The sequence below is a fragment of the Cryptomeria japonica genome, chromosome 6 (assembly GCF_030272615.1).
Source record: "Cryptomeria japonica chromosome 6, Sugi_1.0, whole genome shotgun sequence".
Taxonomy (NCBI): domain Eukaryota; kingdom Viridiplantae; phylum Streptophyta; class Pinopsida; order Cupressales; family Cupressaceae; genus Cryptomeria; species Cryptomeria japonica.
The window spans coordinates 87424625-87450748 of record NC_081410.1 but is presented as its reverse complement, the minus strand read 5'-3'; positions in this window follow the sequence as shown (position 1 = coordinate 87450748).

Here is a 26124-nt window from a genome sequence, read left to right as displayed (position 1 = left end):
CAAGATGCGCTACCAAATTTACTTTACGCACTAAAAGAATGACCACACGCGCTAGGCTACCCCCAGCCACGTGCTAAAGTTTGGACTATTTAAAATTTTGTTTTTCATCTGCTTTGAAAGGCTATGCGCTAGTCTGGGTCTGTGACACGCTTACTGTTAAACCCTATGCACTAAAGTTTGACTTTCACGCGCTAAGTTGATGCTTCAACACACTAGACTATTTTCTTGATGCGCTAATTGTTTAACACTGTTTTGAAATTTGGATAAAACGCTACTAATTTGAACAGACGCGCTAACTTAATGCTTAGATGCACTAACAAAAATACCCTACGTGCTAAGGAGTTGTTCCCACGCACTAATCTGCCCTGATTTTTCCTTTGATTGGTTTTTCTGCAATTTTTGGATTTGATTGTGAGTTTTTCAGCCTTGATGGATAATTTTCTGAAGTAGTAAATGCAAGCAAAACACAAAGAAGACAAGCATTTTTGCCTAATCTAACAAAAAGTATATGTTCTATGAGGATGTGTTCAAATCCTCAATGTTTTAACAGGTTTGGATATGAAAAATACACTTCAGAAAGACTCTTTATTCAAAGGTCATAAATAACATCATAGCCCACTAGTCTTGATACTTCATCAGCTCAAACAGCCGTGTCACCCCCTAGTGGGCGCCCGTTTTTTTGCCTTTGGCCAAAAATTAACCCAAAGTGAATTGCTTCACAATTGAGTAGTTATCTTGGGAGATATATGGTGAGTAATCTTGGGGGTAGATTCTTCCCCACCCTTGCACTATGATATTATAAATGTCTGGTTATTGACTCGGTTCAAAGTTTCTATTTATATGGCTTGTAATCAGGCTTCCTATTCGGTTGTCAGTGATAAAATCCCTCAAGAGGCTTCCCAACCTTTAGAACAAAGGCTTTATGTATCTTGAGGATACTGGGGGAAGGTTAATCGATGCGTGCAACCATTGAAAAGGACTTTTGTCACTTTCCACTTTTGATTATAGTGGGTTGGAACACTTCACATCAAAGCCATTTCCCACTTAGGTCGTTCCCTTCACACCGGCCATAAATGACTTTAAGAGTTGATTCCAACTCCTCGGGAGGGCAGGCCTGATAAAGGCTTTACTGCTTGAAGTAAAGAAATCTTTTAAGAGTGGTCTAGATTTTTGATCACCCAGTTAAGGGGAGAGGATATTCCTTCCACTTTCGAGACAAGGCAAACAATTTTTCTTTTTAGCCTTTTAAGATAAATGATTTGCAAACCTCTATTGGGAGATGTTGCTCCAAAAAAGCATGGTGTTAATTTTACTTCCCCAAATCAGTGATTATTTAATCTAAAGAAATAACCGAGTCAACAAAGCAAAAGGTTCGATTTGGTCAACAAAAGAAAAATTGGTAAACAAAAGGGGAACAACTTCCCTCTTTGATTGCAACAAAACTTTTTAGGTGAGGTTCTTTCCTTTGCACAAAAATTGAAGATGAATCCTTTTATACACCAAAGGATGGTGAGGTTCCTTTTATAGCTCTATTTTTGCAAAAAAGAAATATTTGTCTTGTTCTTTTTAGAGCCCAAAAATAGGTTTTCTCCTATGAAAACAAGAAATGTTCGGTTTAGTGATTCTTTTTATAGCCCAAAGGAAATAAGTGAGTTCAAATTTTAAGAATAGAAGAAGTTTAAAAATTTAAACTAACTTAACTAAGTTAGTGAAAATCCTAACTATCTTAATATTTTTAAAATTTTAAGCTCTCATCTGCAACAGATTTGTTAGAATCCTGCAAGAAAACAAGTTGAAAATGTTAGATGGTTGGTGGACTTCAACAAGTCTATTTTTTAATTCCCGGTTATAGATTTTGAAACTTTGATTTCTGTCTATTTTTTATGTGCTACAGAACAAACTGTACACGCTACACAATAGCCGTGATGCACTAAAATAAGGTGGTGACGCGCTACACTGTTGTCAGGATGTGCTACTTTGTGTGCCCAAAGCGCTGCTCTATTTTTCTTCCGTGCCGAGACCTATAGGAAAATTTTAATATTCCTATGCGCTAATAAATAGACTTTACGCACTAGATGATGGACCCAATGCGTTGAATAGTAAACTGGATGCGCTAGGCTGTTGACCAAATGCGCTAGGGAATGATTCCCATGCACTGATTCTCATGTTCTGTGGACCTACAAAAGTGGTTATATTTTAAAACCGATTAGATATATGGGGTAATGCCCCACAGTGGGTGCCAGAAATGTATGCGGGAAAAGCGGGACGATAGAACTCGAAATGTGGAAAACGGAGCTCTATGGAGCCTTGCTCACACACCCACAGGACTTCTTGGTGCAAGCTATAGAGTTATGAAGTATAACTCAACTTCCCAAGGATGGTTCCATGGTTCTCTATCTTGCATGGTCCCTCAAACCAATATTTTTGCTCTCAGATCACTAAGCAAAAGGGTTTAGGGATGGCAAATGCAAGAACGAGGGATGCTTTTTGTTGATTTAATATGAGATGCCTCCTAAGCTATGCATGATGCTACAAATGCAATAAACTAACTATAAGATGACAAGGTTAGTAAACAAAACTATCCTAGTATACTATACTAGTTCATGATTTAAGCTATATGATAAGGAACATACTCTAAATTAGCATATTTAGATTAATTCCTGATTTAAAAGAGAAGCTAAATGATGAGCATATAAAATATGAAAGCTTGAATGGATTTGAGTATAAGTGAGATGCTAAAGTCCTGGATTCTTTTAAAATGGAGGAATGGGAGCTCTATTTATAAAGAAAATAGGGCAATGGATGGCTAGGATTGAAAGGTTTAATCAAGGGTTGAGTTTGAAAGTTGTCAATCCATGTTTGCAATTTGCACCAATGAAATGGTGACAATTGTCAACATAAGGTTGGTGGAGAGGAGGTGTAAGAAGCATTAAATGCTTGAGAAGACCTCATGGCTACCCTAGGGGTTAAGGGTTAAGGTTAGGTTAAGGTTATCCATTAGATAAAGCTTTTGCCCAAAGGATAAACTCTTGTGCAAAGGTTTAAGGATAACCATGGTCAAAGCAATATATGCTTGATGAGACCCTTGGATTAGATGGAGGTTGAGTTTATGAAAATTCTTTAACCATGTAAGAGGGTTTGAGTTAACCATTAATGGTTATGAAGATTTTGTGGACAACTTTGTAAGAGTCCTTCCAAATTTGGGGTCATTCAACAAGTTAGCTTGTTGAATGAATAAAGGCTTTAATGCATTTTGAAGACTTTACTCCAAATTTGAGAAGTGACCTCCTCAAATTTAGGGGAAAGGGATAATGGATGGGTTTTGGGTTAATTGATTAGGTTTAGAAGAATTCTAGAAGAATTAGGAATAGGATTTAGGATGCAAGTGGGAGGTGCAGGATTTTGCAAGTGGGTGAGGGAAAATAAGTTTTATTAAAATAAATTGCTTTATTTTAATTTGGTTGTTTAATTAAAAATTAGATAGGTGCTTTAATTGAATAAAATGATTTATCCTATTAAATGGTATAGTGAATTTAATTGAGTAATTTACTTAATTAAATAGAGGAATGCGGATAATTTAATTAAATTGGATTTAATTAAACATAGAAATGAACATAAAATATTCATTTAGGAATATGGTCATTTTTACATGTCTACAGTGACCTTATTAGGATTATTTATTTATCTCGTGATGTGCTCCTCATTTTGTTTGGGTCGGTGGATGGCTAAATAACCAAAATTGTCAAAGTTGTGTGATAACTTGTTGTCAAAAATTGTCAACATGTGTTTAAACCTTTCCCAATGGCTAAATAATTCAAATTTTAGTTGGAGTCAGTTGGGAAGGTGTTGTTGGGCCCTATAAAATCTTTTGAGTTCAATATGAAGGGTTGGTTGTTGATTGTATGCATTGGAGGAGATCATTTGCAATAAAAAACTCATAAATTTCCCTCAATTTGCTACAAACCTACATTGTACATCTATGTAGGGATTCAATGTGCTCTCTAATGTGGTGATTCTGATAGGTAGGTGTTCTGGTGTCATTTTAGATTTTTTTTGAGCACCATATCTTTTAAAACAAGGAAGTTATCTGCATTTTACTAGCGGGTGGTTTGGATAACACACAAAACTAGGGCTTTTCAATAAATATCTCCATAACCTTACCGTCCTCTAGAAAAATTGGATCAAATTTTGAGGAATGGTAGGGGATACAATGTACATTAATATTCTAGAGTTTTCTGAGTGGTTGTGGAGCTCATGATTTTTAAGATCAATCCCTAGGCTAGGCATCTCTATGTGACTAGCCAAATTTGACTACAAAAGCTGATGTAGAGGCAAGAAAGAAATTGGTGGACCCTAAAAAATGGTGGATTTTTTGTATTAATGTGTGGGAAGACCTTATTCATGCATTGGTAGAGTTGTGTCAAGTGTCTTTCACATGCTTTATAAAAGTGGCCTAATTGTGACAGTAAGGGTTTTGGTGGTTTTATGTTTGTTCAAGATATGATACTTGGTGATGTTTTAGGTGTCCCAATAGGGTATTCAAAAGTATTAAAATTTTAGGTTTTTGTTTGAAAGTTTGAAGAGTTATTCCCCAAATAGTCTCAAGGTAGGGCTACAAGAACTAGGTGACATGCATTGGCAAAACCAATCAAATACATTGTGGGTTCCAAAGTAAAGTTATTGGTGTTGTGATTTAAGTTAAAATGATTTAACAAGATGTCTTGTAGGTTCCAAATTGTCACTTCAATGGTAGGTGTGTCACATCTCAATTGGTCTTAGTTGGTCCAATATAGTGGACAGTATCAAGATGCAACTTGATGTGAGAAGTTGTATCTCCACAAATGGTGTTGGGTTGGTAGAGTCCCAATGAAGTAAGCGAGGATTTATAATCTCCATATTCATTGTTCCAATGTTGTCAAGTGTTGACAAGTTGAGTCCTTGGGTTAGAAAGTCAAATTGGTTGTGTTAGGATGTGTGAGTAACTTTGGTCATTGGGGCTCTGCATCATATTGGTATCAAAGCCATAAGGTTTTGTTAATTGGTTGAAAGAAGTATGGTGTATGTCAGTAGATGAGAGTGAAGGAGAGGTTGACATTATGCCTCCAAAAGGAATGACCACTGAGGTGGTTAAGATATTTCAAGAAGTGGATGAGAAGATCAAGTTTGGGATAGAGGAAGGAATCAAAAAGGCTCTCAGAAAGGAGTTGAAGGCATGGAAGAAAGGGAAAAGGCTAGATGAAGAATCTAAAGAAGAGGAAGAAGAACCCCAAAAGAAAGAACCAGAGTAACTTGTTGATCAAAATCCATTCCTTGAAGCCTTAAAGACAATAGGGAGATTGTCTTTAGAGGCCAAGATGGAGCTTCCTACCTATAGTGGGAAGATGGATGTTGAAGGACTTTTGGAGTGGATAGATGCATTGAATAACTACTTTGAGTACAAGCAAGTGGCTGAAGACAAGAAGATGAAGTTTGCCAAAACCAAACTCAAAGGTGTTGCTTTGGTATGGTGGAACTACACTCAAGGAGAAAGAGTAACAATGGGGAAGAACATGATAAACTCATGTGATAGAAAGATGTCTAAAATTAAAGCCAAATTCATGCCTGTTGATTATGAAGTGCAACTATATAGGAAGATTCAAAATCTGAAATAAAAGGACTTAGATATGGCCTCCTACATGGAGGAGTTTCACAAGTTGAGTTTCAGATCAGGACACCAAGAAGGTTACAAGATACTTGAATGATCTCAAATTCTCCATTCAAGATGAGATGAGTCTTATGAATCCTAGAAAATTGGATGAGTGCTTCCAAATGGCACTAAGGGCCAAAGAAAAGTTGAAAAGAAAAGGTGAGCAACATAGTAGAGGAAGGGGTGGCAAGAACTTCAGAGGAAAAGGAAATTTTGGGGGAAGAGGTGTTGGAAATATGATGGATTTGGTTAACTATTGTTATTGATGTCAACACTATATCCCAGTTGGAAACTATCCTAGTTGGATCTATCCCAGTTAGTTTTGGTGATCATTTTGGTTTTGGTTGTGATTTTAATCTGGTATGATCAGACCTCTAGAATCGATTCTGGATGCTTATTTTGATGGTTATATGCTTGCTATATTTTGGTGGTTTCATGACTTAGTTATCTCTTTTGGTATTTCCAGTTACCGGATTGTTCTTAGTTTTACTGGCTAATCTTTTGGCTTCACTAACTTTTGGCATTCCTGGTTAGCTTTACCAGCATATTGTTTTGGTGAGTTGGTCAATAGATTTTGGGTCCGGCTTATGGAATCATTTTCTTTCATGTTGTTAGTGCTTCTTAATATTGTCCTAAGCATTTGGTGACTTTGTATTAGATTGTGTGCTATTATGGTGGTCCTATTTGGATCCGGTTAAACTTTTGTGAGGCCCTACCCCAACTCATCCTGACATTTCTATTATTTTCATATTGAGACTATTATGGATGCTTTATTTTATGCATTATGGATTTAGAACTTATATGATTCCATGATTTGGATCATATTGATGTATATTGATGCTTCATTTTATGCATTATGAATATGAAACTTTATATGTTGCTAGAATAGAATTACTTTGAAATGATGTATGACATTATTGGATTTGTAGGACTTCATTTTGATGATAGAAATAGGATGCTTATAATATGAATGGTTCAATTTTGAGGATTATGATAATTGCTTATGTGGAATCGAATTGGAATATATGAGATATTGATTTATTATTGTCAATTGTATGAGTTGTTTGATGTGTAATGGAATTCATGTGTTAAATTATATATTTGTGATTATTTGGAATTACTAATGTGTTAATTGAGATGCACTGGAAAATTATCCATGTGACCATGGAAATAATATGGAGAACCAAACCTAGACCTGTGTACGTTTGTTAAGCCAGGGGTTGTCTATTTGGAGAGACAACACCCCGTTTGTATGGTATTTTATTTGTGAAAGTAAAATGATGCATGTGTGTTAAATTGATTTTATGTATTTGTGTAATCCTACAAGAGACAGATTCCATGTGTGATTTTTATATTGTATTTTATTGTGTCACTTGACACATGTGCTAATTAGTGTCATTGATTTTGACTTGTCTCTTGGAGGGAGTTTTGTTTCTACCAAAGCCATTCAAACATATGAGTGTGGTCCCAAATTTGCCTTGGGTAGGGAGTCTTGGGAGTGGTCAACTCAGGTTTGACCTGTAGATTAACTTCAGGTGGGTTTCTAAGGGGTCAAATGGACTCCTAGGGTCAGCTTTAGGGCTTTTCCAAAGGTCCAAAGGGTATACCTATGGGTTAGGGGTATTTTTAAACATGTGACTACTCCCATGTGACTATTTAGTCACCTCAAAAAGTGGTTTTCCCAAGGTGAGTGAAAATTCAACTTAGAAGGTTCCTCCTACGATAGACAACCTTCCCTTTTGGTGTCAGACTCTCGTCCCCATCGTCTCTTACCTTTTCCCTTTCCAGTTTTAGCAACATGTAAGAGGTTGGGAGGAACAACCAATGGGATCTCTCACTTTACCCAAGGGGTTGGGAAGAGTGAGAGAGGCCTTCTTAGGCAAGGATTAGGGACTTAGTGAGTAATCACCCACTCTCCATTTTTGGAGATTATGCAATTTTTGAAAGGAATAGTTTAGGATAGAATCTTTGGTGAAGTGTTGGTGAAGAGTTTGTGCGGATTTGGGCTGCTCATCCCCAACTAAGTCTATCATACGTTTTGGCAGATTAAGGTTGGTTCTACTTCTTTTTAGTTATGTTGTATATGTTGTTTTGAAAAAGAATGCTTGTATGAGAAGATGTGTATATGTAATTTGCTTTGTAGGAGAAAGATGTAATTTTCCTTCCCTTGTTCTTTTTATGTTTTCTTGTATTGGGAGTGTCCAAGGCCTGCTACTCTTGGGAGAGTAGGATGGTTTTGGGGTGGAAGAAGTATGACAGCCTTGGGTGAGAGGCTCTTCTTATGGAGAGTGATGTCAAGGGTGTTCTTTGTGACCCTTGTTGCATAGCCTTGTGTATGCATTTGGGGGTCATAAGGGGAGAAGATATGGCTTATTTGCCTTTGGGGGGGCATAAGGGTGTAGAGATGTATTTGTTGTATTTTGATTGCCATGAGGTGGCTTGTGTTGTTCCATGATTGCATTCTCCCCAATGGTATTTGGTCCACTTCCACCCGTGGAAAGATCATCACAAGTTGTGGTGAAAGTGTAGCTTGGGCTGGTAAAATGTATGTTGAGTGTTTGCCCTTTGTTTGTTGTGGTTGTTTGTTTGTGACCCATCTAGTGCTTGGTTCTCCAAGCTCGGGGGTGGTTTCTAGTAAGCCTAGGCTGGGAGGTGAGCTCTCCATGGTCAAGTTTGTATTCTATTTGCAGGTTGCTTGGGATGGGAAAGAAAAGAAGAAGAGATTAGTTGATGTTTTTATGTTGCAGAAAAGATTCAAAAGAAAATGTATTTATTATTGTAGCTTGTAAAAAAGAAAAAAAGTCAATGATGTATTTATTTTTCCAAAAGTAAAGAAATGTTGTATTTTATTCATAATTCTCACTCAATGGAAAGGAGGATTCTAGTAGGGTTTTCAAACCCATTTGTAATAATATTTACTTTGTATTTTAATATGCTTAAAGAAATGTACTTCTTATATTTGGTTAGTTTTGCAAAAAAAAAGGATGAGATATATGAGCTTGTATTAAACCCTCAATTACAAGAAGAAAAGATAAATTTGTTGCTTTCATGTTGTTGTTAGTGTAGAGTTCATTTATTTCCTTATGTAAGTAAACTTATGAAAAATGGGAATAGCATGCACATAGACTAAGATGTTAAATACAACTATAGATTTAGTAAATAGGTTTTAATATATTTTATACAGTTTATTACTTTCTGTTATTTAATTAATTGTAGAAATATGAAACAAATTAGTGATACATTTTAAAGTTAGCATCTTAGTTTTGCAAAAAAAAAATATATAAATTAGAGCTTGCTGTCAAAAAAAAGATTACTGCATTCTGTCATTTATTTACTACAGAAAATGTATCTAGTATTAAGAAGTCTTCTATATCCAAATGTTAGCATTAGAAAAAAAGAAGAATATAATGCTTTATAAATAAAAAAATAAAAAAAAATCTTCTAGCTTGCTGTTTGTGATTTAATTAAAAAGGAATAGTTTTCAGATTTGTCTTAAGAAATGAAAATATAGTTTATCTCTAGTTTCCTCATCTATTTCTTGCTGCTAATTTTCTTTATTAATATCCTGCATATTTTATTAAGCTGAAAAGAAAAGAAATAAATAAATAAACTGAAAGTTTGTGTGTTTGTATATATATATATATACATATATATATATATATATATATGTATATACATATACATATATATATATGTATATACATATATATATATATATATATGTATATACATATATATATATATATATGTATATACATATATATATATATGTATATACATATATATATATATATGTATATACATATATATATATGTATATATATGTATATACATATATATACATATACATATATATATATATATGTATATGTATATATATATATGTATATATATGTATATATATACATATATATAAATATATACATATACATATATATATATATAAATTTAAATTTATTGATTTTTTTTTAAAAATTTTTTTTTTAAAAAAACGGTGGGCTGTGCTTACCCCCTCGGCCCTATCGAAGTTTCATGCAGGGGAGGGCAAGGAGGCACCCCCCGTGCTATGGGCGGCGACCCCCAGTGGCAGCCACAGCCACCTCTATGGGCTGCAACCCATAGACGGGGAAGCCTCGGCTCCCCCCTATTGGCGGTGCCCCGCAGCGACGGTGCAGCGGTCTGCGGGCCACGTACCGCAGCAGTGGCCTTGGCTACCTCTGCGGGCTGCGCCCCGCAAGCATGACTATGGCCATCCCTGTAGGGAGCCCCTGTGAGAAGCCGATGTTCCCCCTCTCCGCTCCCTTCTCCCTCTTAAGATGCGAACGCTTGGCTTCAGCCCTGCGTAAACCAAAAACCTCCACCCATATCAAATTTTGACGCCTCTCCCATGGCCGCCGACCCTCCCACCTGCACATACACACACAAAAAAAAAATTATCACACACAAGCCCTAACCCAATTTTCGTGTTAGGGCAAAATACAAATAGAAAGAAAAATATGTGTGGGATAGAATAAAAGAAAAAAAAAAGATTAGGGTTAGTATAGAAGTTTTTAGAACTTTTCAGCTAAAAACAAAAAAAGGGAAAAAGGAAATAGAAATAAGTGGGGGGGAAATACCCATTCAAATTTTGAATAGGGTTTTTCCCACCCAACTTAATATTATATGATGGTTTCTTTTTGGTTTTTAATACAGAACTTTGCATCCTTCGTATATATATAAATATATATGCTAGGTACACATTTACCTATAGTCATATATATTTATATATGCTTTTTTGTTTCTATATATTTTTATGAACTAATAATATCTAATTTTTAGATTAATAGATTTAAGTGCATATTTTTATTGGATGTATTAAATTTAGATTCTTTGGAGATTGACCTTTAGGGAGTATAGTGACCTATTTGTAAGTCAAGATGGCCCCTTTAGTTGAATTTATTAGGCATTTTAATTAATGATAATATTGTCTTATAGGTTTATTAAATCTAAGAGCTAAGGCAGATTAATTTAGACCCTAGGCAATTAAAGGACTATTGGAGATTTAGATTATCTCTTATCAATTAATTTAGAGATTATTTGTTAAGTGAGTTTAATTATTTATTAATTGGGAGATAATAATAATTCTTTTGGAGAATTATTATCCTGCTTTTAACTTAGATTATTTTTCGCCTAATTGATTTCGTTGTTAGATTTACTCAAAACATAGTTAAGACTAAACTAGTTTTGCATTATTTTAGTAAGCTAGTTGTACTAGGTTAAGTATTTAAAAAAAAAAATTATTCCGTTTGTGCCCAAAAGTTTGGGCATGACATTTTGGTATCAGAGCAAGGTTTCCAACACTAGGAACCTTTCTCGATTATGTTTCACTTGAGATTATTTAATTAATAGATTATATTTATTTTTATTATATTTATTTTTAATTAGTTAAATTTTTTTCTCCAAAATTATTTATTTATTTCATTTTATTTTATTTTCTTATAAGGATGCTTCCAACTACACGACAAGCTCGCAAACGTGGTAGAGGCCCTAGGCATGAACACATGACACGCGAAGAGGTCGATAGGGAGGAATCGGTTCCAGAAGTGAACCCAGAAGCTCCTCCCGAACAACCAGTTGACCCGAACCGAGACATCTTGGTAGCCCTACAAAACCTGATTGGCATAGTTCAGGATAGGCTTCCAGTAGTAGATCATAATGTTGAGAACCAGGACTCAGGGAGCCATAGAATAGTAGAATAGGAACGGAGTAGGAGTCCACCTCCTAATCCCATAAAGAGTCAGGTTGGGCATGAGCCTGAGTCCGTTCACCCACCGGCACCACCTCTAGTAGTAGCACCAGTGTATTATGAGAGGACACGTTGTGATCGAGGGGATCTAATCAGAGAGGTTATGCATCTTCAGCCACCATCTTTTAGAGGATCTACTAATGAGGTAGAAGCAGAGGCATGGCTTTTGAGCCTAAATAGGTGCTTTGCATTGCGCTCTTATGAGAGCAATCTAAAAGAATGTGCAGTAGTCCACCTATTGTGAGGAACAACCTCCACATGGTGGAGACAGGAAGAATATAAGTGTGGTTTAGTGATAGATACTCTCACTTGGGAGATTTTCACAGAGAGATTCAGGGAGAGGTACTTATTAGAGCATTACAGACAGCATAGGGTGGATGAGTTCCATGACCTCCAGCAGAAGGGTCTTTTAGTGACCCAGTACGAGAACAAGTTCTTCGAACTCTTACCGTACGTAGACTACCTGAAAGACGAGAAGCTTCTCATCAACCGATTTATCAAAGGGTTGAATACCGGCATAGCAGGACTAGTGAGGATGGCCACTCCAGGGAGCCTTCAGGTTGCCGTGGAGAAGGCTTTGATAGCAGAGGAGATTCAAGTCAGACCGCAAGACTCAAGGGATTGGTTCCAGAATTGTAACCCTACACCCCAGACTTACGGGTTTCAGAAACCCCATTGGAAGGGTAACAACAGACACACATCGGGGTTATCCAAACCCCCTCCTCCATAGCAGTCATAGCAAAACCAGAGGCAAAGGCCTCCGCAAAGTCAGTAGTGGCAGTCACAGGGTTAGAGGCAAGATCAGAGATCTCAGGCTCCTTACACACCTCCAGCGAGGACATAGCAGTCCTCCAAGGGTGGGTACAGTGGTTCTAGCAAGACAGGGGGATAGTCTTTCTCTAGACCATAGGGAGTGTAGTTTCAGGCACGTGGCACTTGCTTCACATGTGGAGCCATGGGACACATGGCGAGAGAGTGTCCTCAGGGTCAGATGGTAGGCAGTCAGAGGATGGCAGCATCAGAGCCGATAGTTGGGGATATGGGCAAGTCCCATAGGGTCTTCGTAGCGGTTGACAACCACCAGGCATAGCATCAGGCCACGGTTATTGAGGTTGCAAGTATGATCAGAGGTAGCAGTGTATCTATTTTATTTGATTTAGGAGATACTGACTCTTTTATATCTCCATTGGTTGTGGAGCATTGCGGGCTAGTGGCAATTAGACAAGAGGTCAGTTGGGAAGTGGAATTAGAATTAGGGGCTAGGGTGTTAGTGGAATCAGAGGTTAGGGGATGTCAGCTTCAGATTGGCAATACCACCACCTTAGTAGACCTCAGAGTTACACCACTCAGATCATATGGCATTGTACTTGGCATGGATTGGCTTTATGCCCACAGAGCCAAGATGGATTGTCACCTGAAAAGGATCGAGTGTGAGGATGATCATGGTTCTTCCATAGTAATCACTAGAATTCAGAGACCCGTGTCTCTTCGTATGATCTCTGCCATGCAACTTAAGTGGAGCATGCGAAAGGGATGCCAATTATTTGCCATCACCATTAGTGATAGAGAAGAAGAAGAAGAAAAGGAACCATCTATTGACGACCATCCTATCCTTAAGGGATTTTCAGACGTATTTCCTTCAGAGTTACCCAGTATGCCACCCCATAGAGATTGATTTTCATATAGACCTTGTTCTAGGAGTCAAACCAGTTTCAAGAGCACCATATAGGATGACCACAAATGAGCTTAATGAGCTCAAGATGTAGCTTGAGGAACTCCTAGAGAAAGGCCACATTCATCCTAGTGTATCCCCTTGGGGTGCACCAGTCATCTTCATGAAGAAGAAGGACAGATCTCTTCGATTATGCATGGATTACCATCAGTTGAACAAAGTAACCATCAAGAACCGATATCCTTTGCCCAGGATTGACGATTTATTTGACCAACTTTAGGGTGCCAAAGTATTTTCCAAAATTGATCTGAAGTCAGGGTACCATCAGTTGAGGATAGTGGATAGTGATATCCACAAGACCGCATTTCGCACTAGATATGGCCACTATGAGTTCACCATGGTTCCATTCGGTCTTACGAATGCCCTAGTTGTTTTCATGAGTCTCATGAATGGAGTATTTCGCACATTCCTTGACCGTTTTATGATTGTGTTTCTCGATGACATATTGATATATTCATGGAATGAGAAGGAGCATGAGGAGCACCTGAGACAAGTTTTGCAGTGTTTGAGGGATAATCAGTTGTATGGCACTTTGTCGAAGTGTGCTTTCTTTAGAACAGAGGTCAAGTATCTTGGTCATGTTATATCCGATGATGGGATCTTAGTAGACCCATCAAAGATCAGAGCCATTATGGATTGCCCAGTGCCAACCAGTGTGACAGAGGTCAGGAGCTTCATGGGCTTAGCAAGGTATTATCGATGTTTTGTTGAGGGATTCTCTAGAGTCGCTCATCCTATTACTTCTCTTCAGCATAAAGGGAAGAAATTTGAGTGGATGGAGAGGTGCGAGAAGGCCTTCCAGGAACTTAAGAAGGCACTTACTAGCACACCTATCCTTGTAGTGCTAGATCCTTCAACTGACTTCATGGTTTGCACAGATGCTTCCCTAGAGGGTTTAGGAGTAGTCCTTATGTAGGATGGCAGAGCTATAGCTTTTGAGTCTAGGAAACTCAAGACTCACGAGCTTAACTACCCTACTCATGACCTTGAGCTTGCAGCAGTAGTGCATGCACTTGTGAGGTGGAGACATTTCCTTTTGGGTCATCATTTTGAGTTACACTCAGACCATCAGAGTCTTCAGTACATATTCACTCAGCCGAATCTTAATGCACGTCAGAGGAGATGGATGGAATTCTTGTGCGAGTATGATTTTGACGTTCACTACATCAAAGGGAAAGAAAACGTAGTTTCAGATGCTTTGAGTAGGAGACGTCACGAGGTATACACCATATCTATGGGCCCGGATTTGAGAGATTGGATAATGTAGCAGTTGCTAGAAGATGGATGGTATTTAGAGGTTTGCCAGCCTATACGATCTCAGGAAACTTTAGAAGGGAAATATGTGGATTATTCCTTAGAGTCTGATGGATTATTACATCGTAGAGGGTGCATCTATGTACCTTCTTTCGGGGGATTATAGGAGTTCATTATCATAGAGGCTCATAGAGCTCCTTATGCAGCACATCTCGAGGTTAAGAAGATGCATGCAGACTTGAGGGAATTATACCATTGGCCAGGAATGCGGTAGCTTATTGCTGAGTTGGTAGCCTGATACCTCAAGTGTCAAAGAGTCAAGGCGGAGCACCACCATCTAGGTGGGTTGCTCTAATCTCATGCTATACCAGAGTGGAAGTGGGATACTATATCCATGGATTTCATCATTGGTCTCCCTATGTCATCTCGTCGCCATGATGCCATCTTGGTGACAGTTGACAAGTTGACCAAAGTGGCCCACTTTTCACTAGTTCGTACCACCTTCACAGCACCAGCAGTAGCAAAGTTGTTCTTGCAAGACATTGTTAGACTTCATGGCATTCCACACAAGATCATTTTCGACAGGATTCCCTCTTCACTTCTTCATTTTGGAAGGCATTATAGGCAGCTATGGGCACCAAGCTTAATTTCAATACAGCCTATCATCCAGAAATGGATGACCAGATAGAGAGGGTTAATCAGGTGTTAGAAGATATGCTTCACATGTACGTCATGGATCACTAGACTAGATGGGAAGAGTACCTTCCTTTAGTGGAGTTTTCCTATAACAATGGGCATCACACATCTTTGGGGATGCCACCCTATCAGGCATTATATGGTAGACCTTGTAGGACACCGTTGAGTTGGGACTGCATAGAGGACAGAGTTGCTATTGGTCATGAGATAGTTCGGGATATGGAGCAGCAAGCAGATTTGATTAGGCAACATCTTAGAGAGGCACAGGATAGATAGAAGAAATATGTAGATGCAAAAAGGATAGATAGTAGCTACTTGGTTGGAGATAGAGTCTTCTTGAGAGTGCGAATGCATAAGAGTCCAATCCATTATGGAAAGGGTTCTAAGCTCGCTCCTCGATTTGTAGGACCATTTGAGATCCTTGAGAGGATACGACCAATCGCCTACCATTTAGCATTGCCACCTAGCCTGTCACGCATCCACGATGTGTTTCATGTTTCAATTTTGAGGAAGTATATCTATGATGAGTCTCATATTCTAGATTGGGATGCCTTGCAGGTGGAGTCAGACGGGTAGCTAGCTTTGGAGCCCATTCGCATTTTGGCACGCCGGACGCTGGGCCTTTGAGGGCGAGAGCTGGACCAGGTTAGGGTCCGATGGGATTGCTATGATGAGGTTACAGCCTCATGGGAGGATGCAACACATATGAGATCACAGTACCCCCACCTTTTTTATGAACTCCACGAGGAAGTTGATGCCTAGAGGGGGAGGCCGTGAGGCCCTACCCTGACTCATCCTGACATTTTTATTATTTTCATATTGAGACTATTATGGATGCTCTATTTTATGCATTATGGATTTAGAACTTATATGATTCCATGATTTGGATCACATTGACATATATTGATGCTTCATTTTATGCATTATGAATATGAAACTTTATATGTTGCTAGAATAGAATTACTTTGAAATGATGTATGTCATTATTGGATTTGCAAGACTTCATTTTGATGATAGAAATAGGATGCTTATAATATGAATGGTTCAATTTTGAGGATTATGATAATTGCTTATGTGGAATCAAATTGGAATATATGAGATATTGATTTATTATTGTCAATTGTATGAGTTGTTTGATGTGTAATGGAATTCATGTGTTTAATTATATATTTGTGATTATTTGGAATTACTAATGTGTTAATTGAGATGCGTAGGAAAATTATCCATGTGACCATGGAAATAATATTGAGATCCAAACCTAGACCTATGTACGTTTGTTAAGCCAGGGGTTGTCTATTTGGAGAGACAACACCCCGTTTGTATGGTATTTTATTTGTGAAAGTAAAATGATGCATGTGTGTTAAATTGATTTTATGTATTTGTGTAATCCTACAAGATACAGATTCCATGTGTGATTTTTATATTGTATTTTATTGTGTCACTTGACACATGTGCTGATTAGTGTCATTGATTTTGACTTGTCTCTTGGAGGGAGTTTTGTTTCTACCAAAGTCATTCAAACATATGTGTGTGGTCCCAAATTTGCCTTGGGTAGGGAGTCTTGGGAGTGGTCAACTCAGGTTTGACCCGTAGGTTAACTTCAGTTGGATTTCTAAGGGGTCATAAGGACTCCTAGGGTCAGTTTTAGGGCTTTTCCAAAGGTCCAAAGGGTATACCTATGGGTTAGGGGTATTTTTAAACATGTGACTACTCCCATGTGACTGTTTAGTCGCCTCAAAAAGTGGTTTTTCCAAGGTGAGCGAAAACTCAACTTAGAAGGTTCCTCCTAGGATAGACAACCTTCCCTTTTGCTGTCAAACTCTCTTCCCATCCTCTCTTACCTTTTCCCTTTCCAATTTTAGCAACATGTAAGAGGTTGGGAAGAAAAACCAATGGGAACTCTCACTTTACCCAAGGGGTTGGGAAGAGTGAGAGAGGCCTTCTTAGGCAAGGATTAGGGACTTAGTGAGTAATCACCCACTCTCCATTTTTGGAGATTATGCAATTTTTGAAAGGAATAGTTTTAGGATAGAATCTTTGGTGAAGTGTTGGTGAAGAGTTTGTGTGGATTTGGGCTACTCATCCCCAACTAAGTCTATCATACCTTTTGGTAGATTAAGGTTGGTTCTACTTCTTTTTAGTTATGTTGTATATGTTGTTTTGAAAAAGAATGCTTGTATGAGAAGATGTGTATATGTAATTTGCTTTGTAGGAGAAAGATGTAATTTTCCTTCCCTTGTTCTTTTTATGTTTTCTTGTATTGGGAGTGTCCAAGGCCTCCTACTCTTGGGAGAGTAGGATGGTTTTGGGGTGGAAGAAGTATGATAGCCTTGGGTGAGAGGCTCTTCTTATGGAGAGTGATCTCAAGGGTGTTCTTTGTGACCCTTTTTGCATAGCCTTGTGTATGCATTTGGGGGTCATAAGGGGAGAAGATATGGCTTATATCCCTTTGGGGGGGCATAAGGGTGTAGAGATGTATTTGTTGTATTTTGATTGCCATGAGGTGGCTTGCATTGTTCCATGATTGCAGTCTCCCCAATGGTATTTGGTCCACTTCCACCCGTGGAAAGATCATCACAAGTTGTGGTGAAAGTGTAGCTTGGGTTGGGAAAATGTATGTTGAGTGTTTGCCCTTTGTTTGTTGTGGTTGTTTGTTTGTGACCCATCTAGTGCTTGGTTCTCCAAGCTCACGAGTGGCTTCTAGTAAGCCTAGGCTGGGAGGTGAGCTCTCCATGGTCAAGTTTGTATTCTATTTGTAGGTTGCTTGGGATGGGAAAGAAAAGAAGAAGAGATTAGTTGATGTTTTTATGTTGCAGAAAAGATTAAAAAAAAATGTATTTATTATTGTAGCTTGTAAAACAGAAAAAAAGCCAATGATGTATTTATTTTTCCGAAAGTAAAGAAATGTTGTATTTTATTCATAGTTCTCACTCAATGGAAAGGAGGATTCTAGTAGGGTATTCAAACCCATTTGTAATAATATTTACTTTGTATTTTAATATGCTTAAAGAAATGTACTTCTTCTATTTGGTTAGTTTTGCAAAAAAAAGGATTAAATATATGAGCTTGTATTAAACCCTCAATTACAAGAAGAAAAGATAAATTTGTTGCTTTCATGTTGTTGTTAGTGTAGAGTTCATTTATTTCCTTATGTAAGTAAACTTATGAAAAATGGGAATAGCATGCACATAGACTAAGATGTTAAATACAACTATAGATTTAGTATATAGGTTTTAATATATTTAATATAGTTTATTACTTTCTGTTATTTAATTAATTGCAGGAATATGAAACAAATTAGTGATACATTCTAAAGTTAGCATCTTAGTTTTGCAAAAGAAAAATATATTAATTAGAGCTTCCTGTCAAAAAAAAGAATACTGCATTTTGTCATTTATTTACTACAAAAAATGTATCTAGTATTAAGAAGTCTTCTATTTCCAAAAGTTAGCATTAGATAGAAAAAAAAAAGAATGTAATGCTTTATAAATAAAATTAAAAAAAAGAATCTTCTAGCTTGTTGTTTGTGATTTAATTAAAAAGGAATAGTTTTCAGATTTGTCTTAGGAAATGAAAATATAGTTTATCTCTAGATTTTTTTTATACATTTTAAATCTTGCAAAAATAAAAGAATAGTTTTCTCATCTATTTCTTGTTGCTAATTTTCTTTATTAATATCCTACATATTTTATTAAGCTGAAAAGAAAAGAAATAAATAAATAAACTGAAAGTTTGTGTGTTTGTACATATAAAATATATATATATATATATATATACATATATATATATGTATATATATACATATATATATACATATATATATACATATATATATACATATATATATATATATACATAAATTTGAATTTATTAATTTAAAAAAAAAAAAATGGTGGGCTGTGCTTACCCCCTCGGCCCTGTAGAAGTTTCATGCAGGCGAGGGTTGGGAGGCGCCTCCCGCGCTGCGGGCGGCGACCACAACCGCTTCTATGAGCTGCAACCCACAGACGGGGAAGCCTCAGCTCCCCACTATGGGCAGCGCCCTGCAGCTAGTTTGCGGGCCACATACCGCAGTGGCAGCCTTGGCCGCCTCTGTGGGTCGCGACCCGCAGGCACAACTGTGGCCGTCCCTGTAGGTAGCCCCCGCAGGAAGCCGCTGCTCCCCCTCTCCACTCCCTTCTCCCTCTTAAGATGCAAATGCTCGGCTTCGGCCCTACGTAAACTAAAAAACTCCACCCATATCAAATTTCGATGCCTCTCCCATGGCTGCCGACCCTCCCACCTACACACACACACAAAAAAAAAATTATCACACACAAGCCCTAACCCAATTTTCGGGTTAGGGCAAAATACAAATAGAAAGAAAAATATGTGTGGGATAGAATAAAAGAAAAAAAAAGATTAGGGTTAGTATAGAAGTTTTTAGAACTTTTCTCCAAAAAAAAAAAGAGGAAAAGGAAATAGAAATAAGTGGGGGGGAAATACCCATTCAAATTTTGAATAGGGTTTTTCCCACCCAACTTAATATTATATGATGGTTTCTTTTTGGTTTTTAATATAGAACTTTGCATCCTTCATATATATATAAATATATATGCTAGGTACACATTTACGTATAGTCATATATATTTATATATGCTTTTTTGTTTCTATATATTTTTATGAACTAATAATATCTAATTTTTAGATTAATAGATTTAAGTGCATATTTTTATTGGATGTATTAAATTTAGATTCTTTGGAGATTGACCTTTAGGGAGTATAGTGACCTATTTGTAAGTCAAGATGGCCCCTTTAGTTGAATTTATTAGGCATTTTAATTAATGGTAATATTGTCTTATAGGTTTATTAAATCTAAGAGCTAGGGCAGATTAATTTAGACCCTAGGCAATTAAAGGACTATTGGAGATTTAGATTATCTCTTATCAATTAATTTAGAGATTATTTGTTAAGTGAGTTTAATTATTTATTAATTGGGAGATAATAATAATTCTTTTGGAGAATTATTATCCTGCTTTTAACTTAGATTATTTTTCGCCTAATTGATTTCGTTGTTAGATTTACTCAAAACATAGTTAAGACTAAACTAGTATTGCATTATTTTAGTAAGCTAGTTGTACTAGGTTAAGTATTTTAAAAAAAAATTTATTCCATTTGTGCCCAAAAGTTTGGGCATGACAACTTTCACTTAAGGTTTCTACTGGCAAGTGAAGCGTGTTGGATTTTGGTCTTAGCGGAATCCTCGACGGATATAATTGTTTGGTTACTTGATTTAGGTTCATGCTATGTAAAGTAAATCATAATATTGGTCTGGTGGTATCATATGATGTAATTTTTGTAATTATGAGCTGATGGGTTTATGGGTTTAGGGTCTAGCCGACCTTTTCAATAAGGTTGCTGATCTATATTTATAGGTGACTTATTCATTTAATTTGGTATGTGATGGTTATGTTTGGTTAAGTCTACATTATCAGAGAAGGATTAAGTGTGAATAAAATATCATTCAGGTGAAGGTTGGAAAGTTTTTGTATTGAAGAGAAGACATCAGTGCTTAACCGCAACTATATCAGTCATTAGTAGATGCTACTTTAACAGTTCATTATTTTCTGGATTGTAGTCCGATGACTTTGTATGTTAGTGAGACTTCTCCTTGTGATGAGTAGTGCACTCTAGGCTATTGGTCTTTCTGCATGTGCAGACCCCATTGTAATTATTCATAATACTACTACAAAGTATTCATATGATTGTGGGTAGGTTTTCCCATCGTGGTTTTTCCTTTTATTGTTTTTCCATGTCAAAATATTGGTGTTATGTGTGTTGTGCTTTCATGTTATATTCTTCATTGGGTTGTGCTCTGGTATAAGGTTTATAATTGAATTAGTTGTTGTTATTGCTAGTAAACTAATTCACTCCCCCCTCTCATTTTACTATTTGTATCAGTGCATTCCAACAATTGGTATCAGTGTGAGGTCCTCTCAGTAGAAGCTTAATCGCTTGAGGAGATCCGATGGCAAGTGCCTCTAGTTCTACATTCAATCCTTACCAGAAGGAGGGTACTAGATTTGATGGTACAAATTACAAGATATGGAAGGAGCGAATGAAGATTCATCTCATATGTCTTGGAGATGAAGTTTGGGAGATAGTGGAGAAAGGGTATACACCTCATAATCCTAGTTATGGATCACCGGTACCTACTGATGAACAAAAGAGAGTTGAAAATGATGTAAGAGCAAAATAAGCATTGTTGAGTGTCCTATCTGATGAAAACCTATTGAATATCATAGAGTTGGAGAATGCTAATCTGATCTACAAAAATCTTGAAACTCTTTATGAAGGTGACCAAGCTGTGAAGATTTCTAAATTGGAAGGTTTTCGGGTAAGATATAAAACTTTAAAGATGGAAGAAGATGAGAAGATAAGTTCTTTTATGGATAGAGTCAATGAGATTGTCATGGGTATCAAATGTTGTGGTGGATCTTTTAGTGAGGATGAGATAGTCTCAAAAGTTGTAAGAGTTCTACCTCTGGCTTACAAGATGAAGGCTACTCATATCCATGAACTCCACACAATGTCAAGTACCCCTGTGACTAGAAAAATTGGTAATTGACTTCTTTTAAACTTGAAGAACTTGGAGATCAGAGTGCTACTAAAATTGAGACTGCATTTAGAGCACCTGCATCCAGTAAACAAAAGATAGATTGGAAAGATATGTATGCTAAGGATATGGAGGAAATTGAGAAAGAAGAAAGAGAGCTTGAAGATATGGAAGCCCTAATTACTAGAAGAATTCCTAAAGGACCAGTTGGAAGTAAGTATGAAGGAAACATCCCTTTTAAATTTTTTTCATGCAATAAGATTGGTCATTTTGCATCTAGATGTCCTGAAAGAGATGCTAAGAATCATGAAAGATTTATGAGAAATTATAAGCCTAATCATGAATATCAAAGAAAACCTAGATTCATAAGGAATAAAGATAAATCATGTTATTATTTTGGTGATGATGATGATAATGAACCTGTGAGTGGATCCGGTAATGGTGCTCCATCCGACAAAGATTGGGTCTTTATTGCTATCAAGGATGATTCTCCAAAATCTGTCATTGAACCAACACATACTGAGGAAAAGGCCCTGGCTACTAAAATTGAAGAAAAGGATGAATGGGTTATAAATAGTGGATGCTCACATCACATGACTGGTGACAAAAGAAAGTTATTATCATTGCAATATTTTGATGGTGGATTGGTCAGATTTGGAGACAACAAGGCATGTAGGATCAAAGGAAAAGGAACAATATCATTGGATCGTAAGACTAATGTTGATAATGTTTACCATGTTGAAGGCTTAAAGCATAATTTTTTAAGTGTAGGTCAGATGTGTTAGTCCCAACCGATGCTAAGAGGGGAGGGGTGAATCAACACTTTACTATTTTTACAAAATTAAAAACTTTTTACTCAAGTTTGTAGTAACTTAATATTGATCTATACAAAAAGTTATTGTAGCAGAACATGCATGCATGAAAAGATACATAATAACACCAAGATTTATCTCATGGAAACCCAAATGGGAGAAAACAACGGTGTGAGTAGATACTCACAAAATTTGCTCTCTTCTGGAGTACGCTCGGTGAGGATCCATCCATGTTAGGAGATTACAAAGACACTGTTAGGTTCCACTCGATTAAGGGATTTTATTTAAGGCATGTTAGTGCCTTTACCCTGTTAGAGGTAGCTATGTTGAAGGACTTAGGATCATCAATTAAGATGTCACCCGGGTAAGGTATTTTAGAAAGGGACTTGTTAAAATCCACTCGATTAAGGGATTTTGAGTTGCAATGGTCAGAAAGAAACATGAAGTTGATCTGCTAGAATACCTACTGATAGCTTGATCAGACCACAATGAAATTCATACTTTGTTTGCACCGGTTGTGTCTTCTCTGCACTACACCAGTTCTTTGCTTATACCCTCAGCTCTACAGTCTGCCAGTCTACTTCACACACACTTTGCTCTACTAAAACATTTTGCAGTTCCTCACTCTTCACTCTACACTTTTGGATCACCTCTTACAGGATTTGCACTTTGCAAATTTTTTGATCAAAATGTTTTATATGAACTCAAAACACTTTATACTCTCTCTTTCATCTCCTTCAAGTGTTTCCTTAATCAATGCAATCACAAATCTTGGTAGGTTTCAAATTGAAATCTTCCCGCTCTTTCTCTACATGCCCTACAACAATTCCGCCAACTACTCATCCAAATCTTCCATTGTATCCCTAAAAAATAGTGACTTATGGTTCAAGTTCAGTCTTTTAAATGCGAACTAGAAAATCCACAAGTAATCATGGCTTAACTGCATGATGTCTGAGGTTGACTTCACCAACCTTAGTTTGGTGTTGAAACTGTTAGCACATATTTTTGCAAAATATTTTATGCTACATAGAGGCCTTTTTCTTATCATATGAGCATTTATTACTAGTTTGCATGTGCAGGAACCTTATTAGCATAATTAAAGTCCTCTAAGGATCAACTGTTTCAGGAATGCCAAGGTATCACTTGGGCACACTGAGGGCATGCACTGAGTATAGACTGCACAAGGAATCCATTATGAAGCATTTGTCAATAGAGGAGCCATCATGGTGTGATCAAGGATTGTCTTCTAGTATGTTTCAGACCCTATGGGAAAAGTTGGGATCATCAATTTACAGGATGGATGGCTCATTTGTGCTAAATTGCAAAATTTCACTTATCGGCATAAGTAGTTCTGATGAAACTGCATTGGCAAGCCAAAGGATGATTATCGACATCACTTATACCAATGAAATAGAGCACGAACTCATTGTAGCGCTCAAAAAATACACAACATGGTGCACACTCTTGGAAAGGTCATTCCATCAAGATAGCTTGTTCCGATGAGGTAGTGGGTAGTTGTTTTCTATCAGCTTGTATCGTCTTATCAGCAAAGCATAGAAATTGCTATACCGATAACCTATGAAACCATCAATATAACTTATAACGGTATGGAAAAGCTTATCATATAGTATCGGGAGATCGGAAGTAAGAAGAAAGTTTTATTCCGATACCCGATGACTAAAGGAAACCGAAAGCGAGCCCATCGGAAAAAAGAACCATATTGGAGTAATGTAGAAATAGATAGACCGATCCTTGATAACATGGTGAATCAAAAGGCAGAGCTATCAGTATTACCTATACTGATAAAAAAAACTTGGAAGCATAAAACACAAAAGGGCATCGGGAACTCATCGGGACTTTGAGAGGAATAGAAAAAGGCTATTCCAACCCCCGATGAAGATAGAAGCACTTGCGGGGGCATCGGCGTGAGTTATACCAATAAAGAAAGCATCTAATAAGGATTTATTGGGACATTGAAGGAAGAACTTTATTTTATGTCAAAACCCGATAGGACCGTTTAGGCAAATGGTAAGTATGAGGAGTTCCTTGAGATAAGTTATGCCGATAATGCGGTGGTCTTAGTCAGAATGTGGATTGGAATATTGAGATCATCATCGCATCAGAGGGACATGAAATAAACTATGCCGACACCTGATGAGTTAAATAAAAGGAAACCAAAGGCGGATGCATCAGGGAGAGTTATGTCAATGGAGCGTTAAAACAAAAGGCAAAGTCAAGATTGAAGTGATGCCCATCGGGATGAATTTAACCATCGGGATAAAGAAAAAATTGATATCCCGAGACTTGATAAGTGGGTTGGGATATTTTGTGTTGATCAAAAAGAAAAAAGCGGTAAAGTCATAACAACCGGCGCCAAACATTTGAATATTCAAGAGGAATCTCACCAATTAGCCATTGGACGTCTTGATGAAGAAGAACTGACAAAATGGTTTCCATTAAATGCATCAATTGAGTAGATCTATTGCTGCATGAAGCAAATCCATCAAGATTTCCAATAATCAATTATAATATTGAACTCCTTGGGACATATAACCAGTATTGCAAAGCAGCTTTTCTCATGAAGTTATTGCAGAAAGATATCAAGTACTTATCAAGAAAATTTCTTAGTTATTGAGCATAGAGTGAAGGAATTTGTAGAGATGGAGGGGTCTATTGGCATATGCACACTCCAATGAGACATTGTAGGTGATTGAAGGTTTTGTCATTGATGGAAACCTTACAATCCTATGGCACCAGAAAGATAGTTCACCGGAATCAACAAATTAGACTCTACACCGGCACTCAGACCATCGGCACCGACACAAAGAAAGGAAGCATACCAGCACAGAGGCCGACAAGATTTTTGATATAATATATTTTGTTTATTATTGTAAAAACTTTGTAAGCTGACTTGGCAAGTTGTAAAATGACTCTTATATATAAGAGAGATCATTGTAGACATTTAGAAGGAGATAAGGAAAAATATTAGGCAGACCTATTATGCGAAATACAGGTAAAAGGTTTTATGTAAGAACAGAGCAGAAACCAGTACTGGATCTAGCATTATAGATGCTATTGTAAAGTAGTACAAGATATTGGATTTGTATAATCCACATTGTAAGTTAGTGAGACCTTCCATTGAGCAGTGAGCTCTAGGCAGTTAGCCTTCCTACATGTGTAGGTCCCTCTTGTAGTAGTATTATTCTCTTATTGGCCAGTAAGTGAATATTGTGGGTTACAAATCCCACCGAGGTTTTTCCCACACTAGGTTTCCTCGTTAAATCCTTGTGTTATGGTGTGTTTGTTATGTGGTTACTTTCATTTCTGTTTATTGCATTATTTCTTGCTTGCCGGTACACTGTTATAATATGTTCTGCATGTTTTAAGTTAAGAAATTCTAATTACCAGTTAGATACCAATTCACCCCCCCTCTCAGTATCTGTGGGAATTGTAACAATTGGTATTAGAGCTTGGTCCTCTATTTTCAGAAGCCTAACAACTTGAGGAAGATCTTGACACCGGTAGAGATGGAAAATTTGATGAAGCAACTTGAAGTAGCTCTCT